This window comes from Pituophis catenifer, unplaced genomic scaffold (genome assembly GCF_029215685.1).
Source record: "Pituophis catenifer annectens isolate HBS135680 unplaced genomic scaffold, rPitCat1.0.hap2 SCAF_11, whole genome shotgun sequence".
NCBI classification, from domain to species: domain Eukaryota; kingdom Metazoa; phylum Chordata; class Lepidosauria; order Squamata; family Colubridae; genus Pituophis; species Pituophis catenifer.
In genome coordinates this window covers 5,926,914-5,939,690 of record NW_027256891.1, presented here as the reverse complement: position 1 = coordinate 5,939,690, position 12,777 = coordinate 5,926,914, and the positions used below count along the sequence as shown (strand labels likewise).

The 12,777-nt window shown below is 41.1% G+C and overlaps 1 protein-coding gene across 1 annotated transcript in view; it reads right to left on the bottom strand.

Annotated features, from left to right (window-relative positions):
- The window catches only part of CUNH8orf48 (chromosome unknown C8orf48 homolog), a 52,266-nt gene extending 50,186 nt beyond the window's left edge, over positions 1-2,080 (bottom strand). Inside the window, exon 1 of the mRNA XM_070952049.1 lies at positions 1,991-2,080. The gene's annotated coding sequence lies outside the window, so the exon portion shown is untranslated. The remainder of the gene's footprint in view (positions 1-1,990) is intronic.
- Positions 2,081-12,777: the final 10,697 nt, after the last annotated feature.

Sequence of the window (12,777 nt, the reverse complement as noted above, 5' to 3'; positions counted from 1 at the left end):
GAGGACTGGTAAATAAATCACTTTTTTCAGGGCATTTATAGATTCAAACAGTCACTAAACAAATGGTTGTTAAGTGGAGGACTACCTATTGGCATTGGATGTTGCTGTCTGCTTATGTACTAGCAGCTTCATTTTAGCAGCAAAAGGGTCCTCTGTAAAGGAGTAATATTGTGAATTTTATTAACTTTTCGCTTACTGGCTCTAGGCAACTTACAAATTATTCTCATATAGTCAAAATTAATAGAGCATAACTTCAAGCTTTAAAAGGCTTATGTAGTAAAACACATACAGTATTAAGATTCCCCAAACTATAGCCAGCCTCAAAACCAACAGTAAATATACTTTGGACACGCCATATTTTTCCCCTGGAATCAAATGAGGAATCACAGTCCCAGGAAAATATAAATATGGTTTAAAGAATTGCCAAGAACTCCAACACAAATACTTCTAAATGCCCTTTCCCCTTATAATCCAAAGTAGGTCACTGATTTAGTGTAGAACAGTATTTCTCAAACTTGGCAACTTTCAGATAGGTGGATTTCAATTCCCAGAATTCCCCAGGCAGCATGGAGTTTCAGGAATATAAATTTCAGGTAGTCCTCAATTTACAACCATTTGTTTAGTGACTGTTTGAAACTACGGCACCAAAAAAGTGACTTAGGACTGTTTTTCACACAACTGTTGCAGCTTCCCCATGATCACATAATCAAAACTCAGATGCTTGGCAACTGGTTCATATTTGTGATAGTTGCAATATCCCAGGGTCATGTGATCATGTCATGTATCCCAGGGTCATGTGATAACTTTTTGTGACCTTTTGAAAAGCAAAGTCAATGGGGAAGCCAGATTCCGTTAATAACCATATTACTAACTTAACAACTACAGTGATTCAGGCAATGTCAGCTGGCGACCCCCAGGGGGAGGGCCTTCTCTGTGGCAGCTCCTGCCCTCTGGAACAATTTGCCCCCAGAGATACGAAGGATATCGGATCTCCGGGTCTTTCACCGTGCCCTGAAAACTTTTCTTTTCCATCAAGCAGGGCTAGCGTGAAACACCCCCCCTTTTTTTTAGTTTTTTTTAGTTTTTTAGCTTTTAATTTGTCAATGGGTTTTAATTTGAATTGTTTTAAATTTGGGCCAAAGTATATAATTCTTTTAATAATTTTAAATTTTGTATTGGTATGTGTTTTAGTTCTGGCTGTGCACCGCCCTGAGTCCACTAGGAGAAGGGCGGTATACAAATTGAATAAAATAAATGAATAAATAAACAACTGTGACAAGAAAGGGGGCAAAATTCACCTAACAACTGTATTGCTTAGCAACTGGGCTCAATTTTGGCCATAAGTCAAGGACTACCTGTACTCATTTTTTATGCCACATTAAATAAACCAACAACAGGCCTACCTGACAGGGAGATGTTGCAGAAAAGGAAATGCATTAACCTATGAGCAAGTACCAAGGAAATGTCCCACCCAGCTAAGATTACGATCTGATGCCCATTTCTCTTAGAGTAAGCTTCCCTAAAATCTGTTTATTTTCATAAAAAAGTCGGGGAGGTATCCTGGTACAAGAGTTCCTGGTTCAAATCCACTCTCAGCCATGGAACCTCATGGGGAGCCTTTTGGAGAATTATCACTCAGCCTGGCCTACCTTGCAGGGTTGTTGTGTAGAGAAAGACCCACTCGGGTCCCTGGGGAAATGGTGGCCTGCAAATCTAGCAAATGCAGAGCAAATATTTTTCCAGAGGCATTCTCCTGCTGAGCTCTCTTGCAATGGCGGAGAGAAAGGCCAGCAGCCTACCTTGCAGGGCTGTTGTGTTGTTAACCCGTTCTAATGCCCCCTTTTATTCGTATCCATTTCAGGTATTCATAATCATGTTTATACTTATATCTGTTATCTAATACATGCTTGACGAAATAATAAATAAATAAATAAATAAATAAATAAATAAATAAATAAATAAATAAATAATAAAAGGAGATCCCACCCACCTTCAACCGGGTCCAAACTAATACTTTTTTCCAGAATAAGGGAAATGAAGAGGTCGTTGCGTCGTCCATTCAGAGACGGGAGCTCTTCGGTATGTCCATTTTTCCCCCTCCAGGAGCATTTCTCTCTAAAATAATGTTTGAATTCAATCCCAACTCGAGCTCGGGCTCACCCGCGCCGCGCAGGCCGTTCGCGTTGCCGTGGCTACCGCCAAACGCCAACGGGAGGTTCAGTTTTTCCGTCCGACCCGCTTCCGCTCCTGACGCATTTGAGTTCCGCTGAGATCTCAATCGGGTCCGTCTAAACCTTGCGGCACTTCAATTCCCCCAATTCCTTCGGCCGACCATTACCGGACTGGAAGCTATCACATCTGGTTTGCGGGGCGGGGGAGGAGACTGAATTACATTCCTTACAAAAAAGTACTGAGGCGGCAGATGGAAGTTTGGGGGTCAGAAGGGAAATTTATAGCTTGTGCTCCTGAAAGGACTTTTGCAAATTCCAAGAAGCACTTTTCTGACGCGCTTTTCTTGAAAGAGTGACTTTTGACCCCCCCCCCCCCCCCCCATCTTGAGCTTAGGTGCAAGCAAAGAGGCTCCATTCACAAAAAGAAAAAAAACCAACCCTGTTGGTTGTGCTACATTAGCAAGCAAGTTCCTCATCCCACTGTTCTTCATTTGATATTCCATCTGCGATCCAAAGCATTTATCTTTCCAATTTCTGCAGTCCATTGGACAAGAAAGTAGAACTACCATAGAAGCTCTATGATTACAAAAGAAAGTTCACTCTTTTCTATTATCCAAAGTTTTTTCTAATCATCAATCCACAAATCATAAATGATTTTTTTTTCCCTTCGTATGCAAAATTCTGTAAAATCTACTATCTGTAATAAAGAAGTTACTTAAAGAAGTTAATTTATCCATGCCAACAGAGGTTTTGGAGCAAAGTAGGCCTCCAAACAGCCACCAGAGGGCAGCAAAATGGAGAAAAAATGTCTCTGCTGCCCTCTAATGATTATCTAGTTTTTTTTCAGGTCAAATATGATGGGGGAAAAAAAAAACTCAGTGGAAGAACAACTAAGCAGGACTTGAATGTCTTTCAAATATACTTTTCCCAGTGCTTAAAAAAGGAATACTATAAATACTTCTCTGCTGTTCAAGAGGCTGGCAGTGTGTTAGAAGTGTCAGGACAGCCTGACTTTACATTATGATCACTGCAGTTCACTTATCAAGACTGGTTTTAGGTGCCTTTCTTAAAGAAAAAAATAATATAACTTAGTTTATACCATAATTTTATCCACTTTTTAGAGTTTTCTCCTGTGTTCCTGCTGGAGCTAAGAATGCAGCCCCTTATTTTCCTGCAGCTGGGAAAGGAATCGGCACACGCTGATCTTGGTTTATTTTTTTTCTCTTTTCTAAGATGATTGTTTTGTCTTGTAGGCAGCACTTTAGAGATAGGCAGGTTAGCCAAAGTTGTACAGTTGCTCACAGGATGAAGGTTCCCTCATCTATGAAAATTCACTAGGTGACTTTGAGCAAATCAGCCCAGTCTACTTCACACGACTGTTGTTGTGAGAATATAACAAAGAGATATTCCCATGTAAGCTATTTTGGACTCCTAAAGTGTAAATCTGACAAATACTTAACTAAACCGCATTTATTTATATGCCACCCACCTTCCTGCTAAGGCAACTATGGGCATCTTGCTAGTTTTTTAAATGTATTGCCGCCTATCTGGCTGTGGAACTACTCTTGGTAGCTTATAATAATAAAAAAGAAAATGAAAGGAATGTAACCAGAATCAATATAATAGAACAATAAAATGAAAAATAACACAATGAGAATACATCAATATAACAAAAAAAGATTAAAAAAAATAAAATATATAAACATTATACAAATAAAAAAGAAACATGTTATAGGACTTTGAAGGGCAAAGATTTTGTTTTAAGTGACTTGGTTCATGTCATAAGTACTTTTTGGAGGATTTGTTATAACTTCAGACGGTCATTAAGCAAGAGTGGTGGGTTGCCCCCAGTTCGGACCGGTTTGCAAGAATCGGTAGTAAAACCGGTGGGAGGCTCTGCCCACTGACCGGATGTCATCATAGGCGATCTGCGTATGCGGGCAAGCACAATGCGAACCGGTACTAAAGTTAAGTAGAACCCACCCCTATTAAGCAACCAGTTTCAGTTGAGGACTACCTAGACTTACAAACTAGCAGGAACTGTTTCCAACACAAAAGTTTGAATTCCTGAATGTGACTGTGGCAGGAGTGCCATAGGAACAACAAAGTCCACATCCTGAAAAGGCAACATTTTTTAAAAAAGCACAACTGTCAGCCACGTTATGAACTAGAAACTTTTATCTGTTGTTGCTTACTTCATCCTGAATCCTTTGATGCTTGTGGAAGAATTCACGGCAGGACCTAAAAACACCAAGTAATGCGTGGAGGAGCCTTTTCAAGAATGCATCAGAAAACAGGATTAAAACATCACACAACCACATATTCTTTATTGATGATTGTTACATTCTGAGAGACAGTACAGTTGTACAATAATTGTACAATTATTGACAGTACAATAAGTTTGCAGTTGACAGTTGCATTATAAAAGCATTTCGTATCCCTCATCTATACTACTTTTGCTAAACAGCAAAAGTCACACAATCTTTCCTGTTTAAAAAGATACGCTCTTTGTCTTATCAATAGTGGCTAAATCAAATGAGAAAAGTGAAACAAAAGAAATTTGTGTTTTCTAAAATGCATACCCCTCACCAAATGTAAAAATAAAGCAAAATCACCCCCCAGTGTTTTAAATGGCCACTTACTCTGGCTTTGTTGTGTCTCCACTTGCATTTGAACTCTCTCAAGTCATCAAAATGTATGTTTGTGGTGGGTAGAAGAGAGATTGGGAGTTTCTCTACCTGATCCATAAACTAGAAGTATCTCATCCAATCTGTTGCTCTGACTATGCATGGGGACTGCAGTTCCCAATATTCTAAGCCAACTAAACTAGGAAGTCTGGGAGTTAGGGTGCAGAAGGTAGTTTCAATATATGTTGGATATAGTTTCTGCAAAGAAAAACTCCATTTGCATGCAAACCATGGTTTAAGAAACTTCCTACCAAGTGGAAAAGTAGCCTCAGCTGTTCTTTTTACAGAGCATTTAAAATAATGTTGGTAAAACAAGGTCTCAGGACCCCTTTGAGAGTCATGACTAGGAGAACTCCATAACTTCTAACCCCAATCTCTAATGGAAAGATTGAAGAGAGCAAACCTCAACTAGGGGTTCAGTGGTGTGAAGGGAGAGAAAGAAGCAAGATAATCCGTGTAAACCAAAGGCTATGTGGAGCAGGGAATGGGTAGCACACAAGTGAAAGACATTTCGAGGCTACAGAGCAGTGCCTGCTAAAAAGGAGATATTAAAAAAGAATAGAATAGTTCAGTTCCTAATGCTAAAAAAGCTAATGACGCCAATGCTCAGGGCTGAGCTTGGGGCTTGCTTAATTTCTCCTCCCTCTGTTTAAAAAACTGTCTCCTCCTCCTCCTCTTCCTCCTCCTCCTCCTCCTCCTCCCTTTTTTCTTCTTCAGGTACAACCCCCAGTGGCCCACCTAGGATAAATACTGGTAGTTTCATCACTTCACGTATGGGATTTCCAGAGCCCCAAAGTGCATTGGCCACAGCCATGGGCAGCTCAGAGGAACTCTGGGATTCTTCAGGCACAGAGGATGGAGGATCAGGAATTGTGGAGGCAGCCCGTTCAGGCTGAGGGCTGTCACTGACAGATGTGGCAGGAACCCCACGGATCAAGTCCAGCTGGGCATTGGCCACTCTTTGCGCCACCCGGTCCTCCCTGCATTCTATCCAATAGCGCAGTGCACAGAAGAACACAGTGAAAGTCGTGCTGAGTGCAACTGCTAAAAAGATGAACTCAAGGATGCTGATGACATCTGAAAAATAAGGGGCCGGTTGTTACAGGTAATCCTTGACTTACAACAGTTCATTTAGTTACCATTCAAAGTTACAATGGCACTGGAAAAAGTGACTTATGACTGTCTTTCAAGCTACCACTGTGCTGCAGCATCCCCATTGTCATGTAATCAAAATTCATATTTGTGATGGTTACAGTGTCCTGGAGTTATGTGATCCCCATTAGTGACTTCTGACAAGCAAAGTCAATGGGGAAGCCAGAGTCACTTAACCATTACTAGTTTAACAACTGGAGTTATTCGCTTAACAACTGTCAAGAAAGGTTGTCAAATAGGGCAAAACTCACTTAACAAATGTCTCACTTAACAAAAAGTTTGGGCTCAATTGTGGTCGTAAATTGAATATTACCTGTACTTGTTTTCCTAAAGATTTGGGTGCCATGAACACACTATCTCATGAGTCCCTTTCCTCTTTGATTCTTCCAGCAGACCCCCAAATGCCTCCCCTTTCTAGAGAATTGTTCTGCATTAGTAATAGACTTTGGCCTCTTCCTTCCCAGTAACCTGCAGCACTATGAATGAATTTGCCCATTAGGTTTGCAGAGTTTCACACCTAGTCATTGTGGCTTGCTGAATTCACAACATGTTAAGCCATGATTTACAGGCTGCAGAAGGCTGGGTTCCCAGATTGCCAACCATGATATTTTAATGTGATATATGATCCTGGGCACTAAAAGTTATTTACCAGCCAGAATCAACATCTGCAGAACAGAGTCTTAGCAGTCATGGATTTAGTTATAACACAAAGGTCTGGCTGGATTCTGAATAATAAAAGTACCTAAGCAATAAAAGTGTTAAGTTTTAAAACAACTCATATCTAACTTGTCTGTGTTTGCTTAACAATTATCCATGGTTACCAGTCATGCTTTCTTAATTAAAAGTTTAAGCCCCCCACCTGCCTTATTTTGTTGAATTTGTTATTTACCAAATTATTTCAGCTTTGGCTGCCTGCTTTATATGTTTAACTGTTTGCATGTTATATTCTAGTTTTATATGCCATCCAAAGTTGGGCAGCCAATAAATTTAAAATAAAACAATTTCCTGGGTCTGCAATAACAAGAGGCATAAACTGTGCAGGTTGGATGCACACCAAAGACTCCAGTGTTGGTTTGAGAGTAAGGAGCTACATTCATACAACAGACTTAATTTGGTTAATCCATACTCTAACTAAAGATACAAAACAACCACCATCTCTGGACTTGGACAGCAGAATTAGCTACCAAAATACTTAATTAAGCTGCTCACCACTGCACAAATGAGATTTAGTATTTAACTACGGTAGGGTGAGCACGACCATGATGTGCTTTGCAAACAGGACTGACATTCAGTAAAGATGGCTTTGCCAGCCAACTGCTAGAGAGCTACAGGTAGTCCTCAATTTACAACAGTTCAAAGTTATAATGGCACTGAAAAAAATGACTTATGATCATTTTACACACTTATGACCATTGTTGCATCCCCATGGTCAACATTCAGATGCTTGACAACTGTTGCAGTGTCCCAGAGTCATGTGATCCCCTTTTGACAAGCAAAGTCAGTGGGGAAGTGGGGAAGCTAGATTCACTTAACCATGTTACTAATTTAAGAACTGCAATGATTCACTTAACAAATGTGGTGAGAAGAGTCATAAAATGGGGCAAAATTCACTTAAATTTTTTACTTAATATAAATTTTGGGCTCAATTGTGATTGTAAGTTGAGGACTACCTGTATTTTGTATATCAATATATTAGGAAGAAGTAAAGTTTGATTGACTCATGTACCTGTGCACCTATGAACACACCTTTATAGTTTTTCTTGGGAATGGTATGGAAGTTGAGTTTCACTGCTTTCATTTTTCTTCACAATTTGTTATTCTCACAATTCCTAGCCATCTCTCATCCAAGTATTAACCTGGTCCAGCCCTGCTTAGCTTTAGGCAACTATCTAGTTATATCTAGGTAGTCTCCTGCTATGCATTTTTTATTTAATCCAGTGTTTCTCAAAACGTTGCAATTTTGGGATATGTTGACTCCTAGAACTCTCAAACTAGCATAGCAAACTGAGGAATTTTAGGAGCCAAATTCAAAGGTGCCAAGTTTGAGAATATTAAGTTACACCACTCAATGACAACCATTGAGGCTGGACCAAAACATTCTTCACCCAAATATAGCATGTTGTGTGAACCTAAAAGTGTCCTAGTATAGTCTAGGCATCTTATGAAGAATTGAGACCCATCCCACTTTTATTTAGCCAGGCTAAAACTTTGCCCAACTCCAAATGTTGACATTTTAGCCAAAGATATCACCAAAAGCAGTCTTGACTTTAGTCTTCAAAACCAACAGGAATCAAGAATGCTAATTGAGCCAATTTTCTAGCTCCAAGCACCAGGCATATTTTGGAGTAAGCCAAGACCCACACTCACTCATGGGATAAATTGTCTATGTTGAACACACCCCCTTTTACAGTTAATATACAAATGGCCCCCCAAAATGAGAGATGGATGTCATCTTACTGAGTTTCTTAACTGTGGGTCCAGCAGGCTCTTCAGGCTCTTGGTCCTCTGTCCCAACAACCTTGGGACAGCTTGTCTGGTCCAGGCGCTCCTTTGTAGAGGAACAGCAGTAGGAGGCCGTGCAGGTGCCACAGCAAAACATCTCCTCCCGTTGGTTATCTTGAGTGGGGCAGTGGAAGGTCTCAACGGGACTTGCCTTTCCAGGCACCCATTTGTTGCATTGCTCACCTTCCATAAGAAGAATCTCAGCTTCTAATTTAGAAAAAAAGAGCATGGGAATAAGTCCTGCTGCATTCATATATTTGCAGAGCCAATTCCTGTTAGGAATAATGGCCAAGTTGCAGGGACAAGGAAAACATCCTTTCATAACTTTGATTAGCTACCTTACAACATGTATTAAAGTACTTAGTTTTTAGTAATGCCATCTAAGGGTTGTTGTTGTTGTTGTTGTTTTGAATGAGGGATGTTATAAACAGCGCAGCTGATGGTATACAGAGGGTCATCCAACACTATTCTTAGCTCAGCGGAGCAATGGAAGAGATAGATGGTTGACTGGGAAGGCCGCCCTTAAGAGAATAGTCATTTGTGCCAGGCCAGTTCCCTAAAACTTTCTTCCTCGAGGTGTACCCCCAAATCTCCAGTAGATTCTCTTCATCTCCCTTCACCTGGCAGTGAAGAATGTGGACCCCCCCTCCCCCAGCAGCAAACACTTCAAACAGTTTTGCACACTTTGCGCTTTTAACTTTGCGCAGCCAAAAGACGGGGCAGTGAAGGGAAACATGGAGGCCGGTTGTAGCTAACCCGTTACTCGCTGCCCCTTCCCCAACCGCCGTTGATCACACTCCTCCTTACCTGGTGGGCTGGTGGGAGAACGGCTAATCTCTTGCGCCGAGGCACCGAGGCGAATCCAGGGCCGGCTGGTCTCCTTCGCCGGCGAATCGGCAGCGCGTGTCTTTCCTGGGCACGTGGGGGACCTTGGGGCTCGGCATAAGGAAGACTCCTCGGAGGCGTCCAGCTGTGGCATCCCGTAGAGCCCAAGGCGGCACGTGTCACTCTGGCCCGCCCAAGCGGTGCATCCTAGGAAAAAGAGCAAGAGAGCGCTGGGCAGAGGCTTCTCCATGGTGCAGAAGCTCCCTCAGCTGTGATCTGCGACTTCTTTCCAACCCTCCCTGTCTGAAATACCGCTTTATTAAGGCTAGGGAAAGCAATTGACTTCAGCCGGCCAGGTGAATAGGAACCTACTCCACCCATTCACACCTGACCTGGTGCAGGAGCTTGCAATATAGACACTAATCCCTTCGGTGGGTGTAGGCTTTGGCTTACTCCAAAGTAGGACTGGTGTTTGGAGCTAGAAAACTGGCTTAAAATTCCTGATGGTTTCGAAGATTAATCAAAGTCAATCTGCTCTTGGTGATATCTTTGGCTAAAATGTCAGCATTTGGGGTTTGTAGTTGGACAAAGTTTTAGCCTGGCTAAAAGTAACATGGTTCTCTATTCTTCGTAAGAGTTCTAGACTATACTAGGACACTGTTGGCTTCACACAACATGCTAGATTTGGGTGAAAAATGTTGTTTGTGGTCCTGCCTTAATGGTTGTTGTAGCAGGTTTTGTAAATCAGACTTCCACATTAAGCCATAATATGAGGGGTCCTTGGTGCTCTCCGAGTTTGGTTTTCTTGCAGATTACCCAGACTAGGTAACACTGATGTTACCTAGTTGGGGAATGAATCATCTGCAAGAAAACCACCAAGCTGAGAGACCACCAAAGACCCCTCATTTCAACCCTGAATTACAAATATTCTCCTTTAATGGTAAACCTTAATACTGTAGTTTGTTTGTGCTGGGTGTGTTGTAGAAAGCAGCAGTTGAGCTTTGTTAGCCCAAGTTGAAGATATTGTGGGAATATGACTTATATTTCATGGCATTGACAAATGTGCTTAATAGATTTTAACCTTTTAACATTTTTTTAGAAAAGTGTCAGTTCAGCCAGTGGAACCTAATCCTGGTCAATGTGTTTTGTACCATGAATGTGAGCCAAAATAGCATGGGAATTAGTTTATGGATTAGTATAGGAATCCAGCCAGTGTGGCTTATTCAATGACCTATGGTTAAATCAAAACATGCACTGCCTAAACTACATGTTTTCATCCAGGCACAGACTAAATTTATGAGATTGTCTTAAATGTTACATTTGTGGCACAAAAGACAGCATTCATAAAAATGCCACACCAGGCCAGCTGAAGGGCGAGCAGCTGCACTGGCACAACAGGTTAAACTTGGTTTGCTTTACATGCCTACAGTAAACCAGTTTGGGTTGAGTTGGAGAAGCTGCTATGAATATAATGGCTAAGGTCACATATTGCTAAAAAACAAATAGATCACATGGGTGACCATCCCCTCTGAAAGAGCACTTCTGCCTGCCATGGAATGAACCAAAAACTTACATTTGTTGCTTACTTTATTCTGCATCCTTCGATACTCTCAGAATTCATAGCAGGACCTCAAAACCCCATGTAGAGCCTCTTCAGAGAGGCAAGAATCCAGCCAAAACCAGGATTAAAACATCACACTAACACATTCTTTATTGATGATTGTTACATTCAGAAAGATGCAATAAAACAGTGTGGACAATTGCATTTTAAAAAGCATTTCCTATGCCTATTCCTCTTTAGGAACCATACGACCTTCCTGTTTTGTTTTGTTTTGTTTTGTTTTGTTTTTTGTTTTGTTTTGTTTTGTTGTTTTGTTTTGTAGTATGGTCCTTGCCTTGTCAGTCAGTTGTTAAAGCAAATATGAAAAGTCTTTTAAAAGGTATATTTTTAAACAGCACATCCATTCATTAAATATGAAAATGAAGACCAAATCACCCCACCCAACATTTAAATGGACACTTACTCTGACTTTGTTTTGTCTCCACTAACATTTGAACTCTCTCAAGTCATCATAAAAGGGAAGGGGGTGGATGCAGATGGCTCTCTACCTCAGCAATAAGCAGAAGTGTCTTGTCCAACCTATTACTCTGAATATGCTGTGGAACTGCAATTCCCACAATTCTAAGCCAATGAAACTAGGAATTCTGGAACATATAATTTTAGCTTAGGGTGAAGAAGATAATTTCAATACATTGGATCAATGTTTCTCAAGTCTGGCAATTTTCAAATACTAGGATTTCAAGAATTCCCAGTCACCATGGCTGGTTCAGGAATTCTGGGAGTTGAAGTTCACTTATGTTAACATTGTGTAGGTTAAGAAACACTGCATTGGATAATGTTCTTGCAAAGAGTTTCTCCCTCTCCTCCAATTGCTTACAAGCCACATATCTTAGTTTACAAGCTCAGGTATCAAGACCCCTTTGAAAGTCATGTCTGGGAGACATTTGAACCCAGCCACCAATGGAAAGATTAAAGAGGGCTACTCAAATGCATTGACCAGGGGTTCAGGTGTGTGAGGGGAGGGGAAAAACCCACATAAACAATCCATGTAAGTCAAAGCATCCATGGAGCAGGGAGGGGGTGGCCCACAAGTAAAAGGCAATTCTGGGCAAACAGAGCAGTACTTTCTAAAGATGATTTAGAATCTTAGATAGTAAAAAAGAGAATAATTCTGTTCCTAATACTAAAAAAGATAATGACACCAATGCTCATGGCTGAGCCTTGGGGCTTGCTTAATCCCAACCTCCAAAGGGATCAACCACTAAATCTGTAGCTAAATGGCGTGTCTTGTTCCATGGGATTTCCAGAGCAACCAGATGAAATGGCCACAGCCAGGAGTGACTCAGAGGATCTTTGGGACTCTTCAGCCACTAGGATGATGGATTGGGATCTCCAGAGACAGCTTGTCTGGATGCAGGATGCTCACATTCCACATCTAATTGCTCATTGCCAGGTCTTTGCTGATCGAGGGTGATCCTCTGATCTTGGAAATAGGAAACCACCATTGCTATCCAAACGCAAATGCACGAGACACCAATTACTGCAAGGACTAACCGAATGTTGTTGACTGAAAAATAAGAAGCCATACATTAATTGTTCTCCTAAATATCTGGGTGCCATGCCCTGCCTATACCACGAACCCCTTCCTCTTTGGTTCCAGCAGACCCCAAATGCCTCTCCTTTCTATAGAACTGTTCCCATGCTTTCCTTAATTAAAGTTGAAAGCCCCCATTTTGTTGGCTTTGTTATTTATCAGGTGGTTTTAGTCTGGCCTGCCCGATTTTATATGTTATTCACTTAAGGGTCCCCCCCCAAATTTGCATATCAGTCAGGATCTACTAGAGTTGAAATAAAACAATTGTTTGATTCTACAATAATA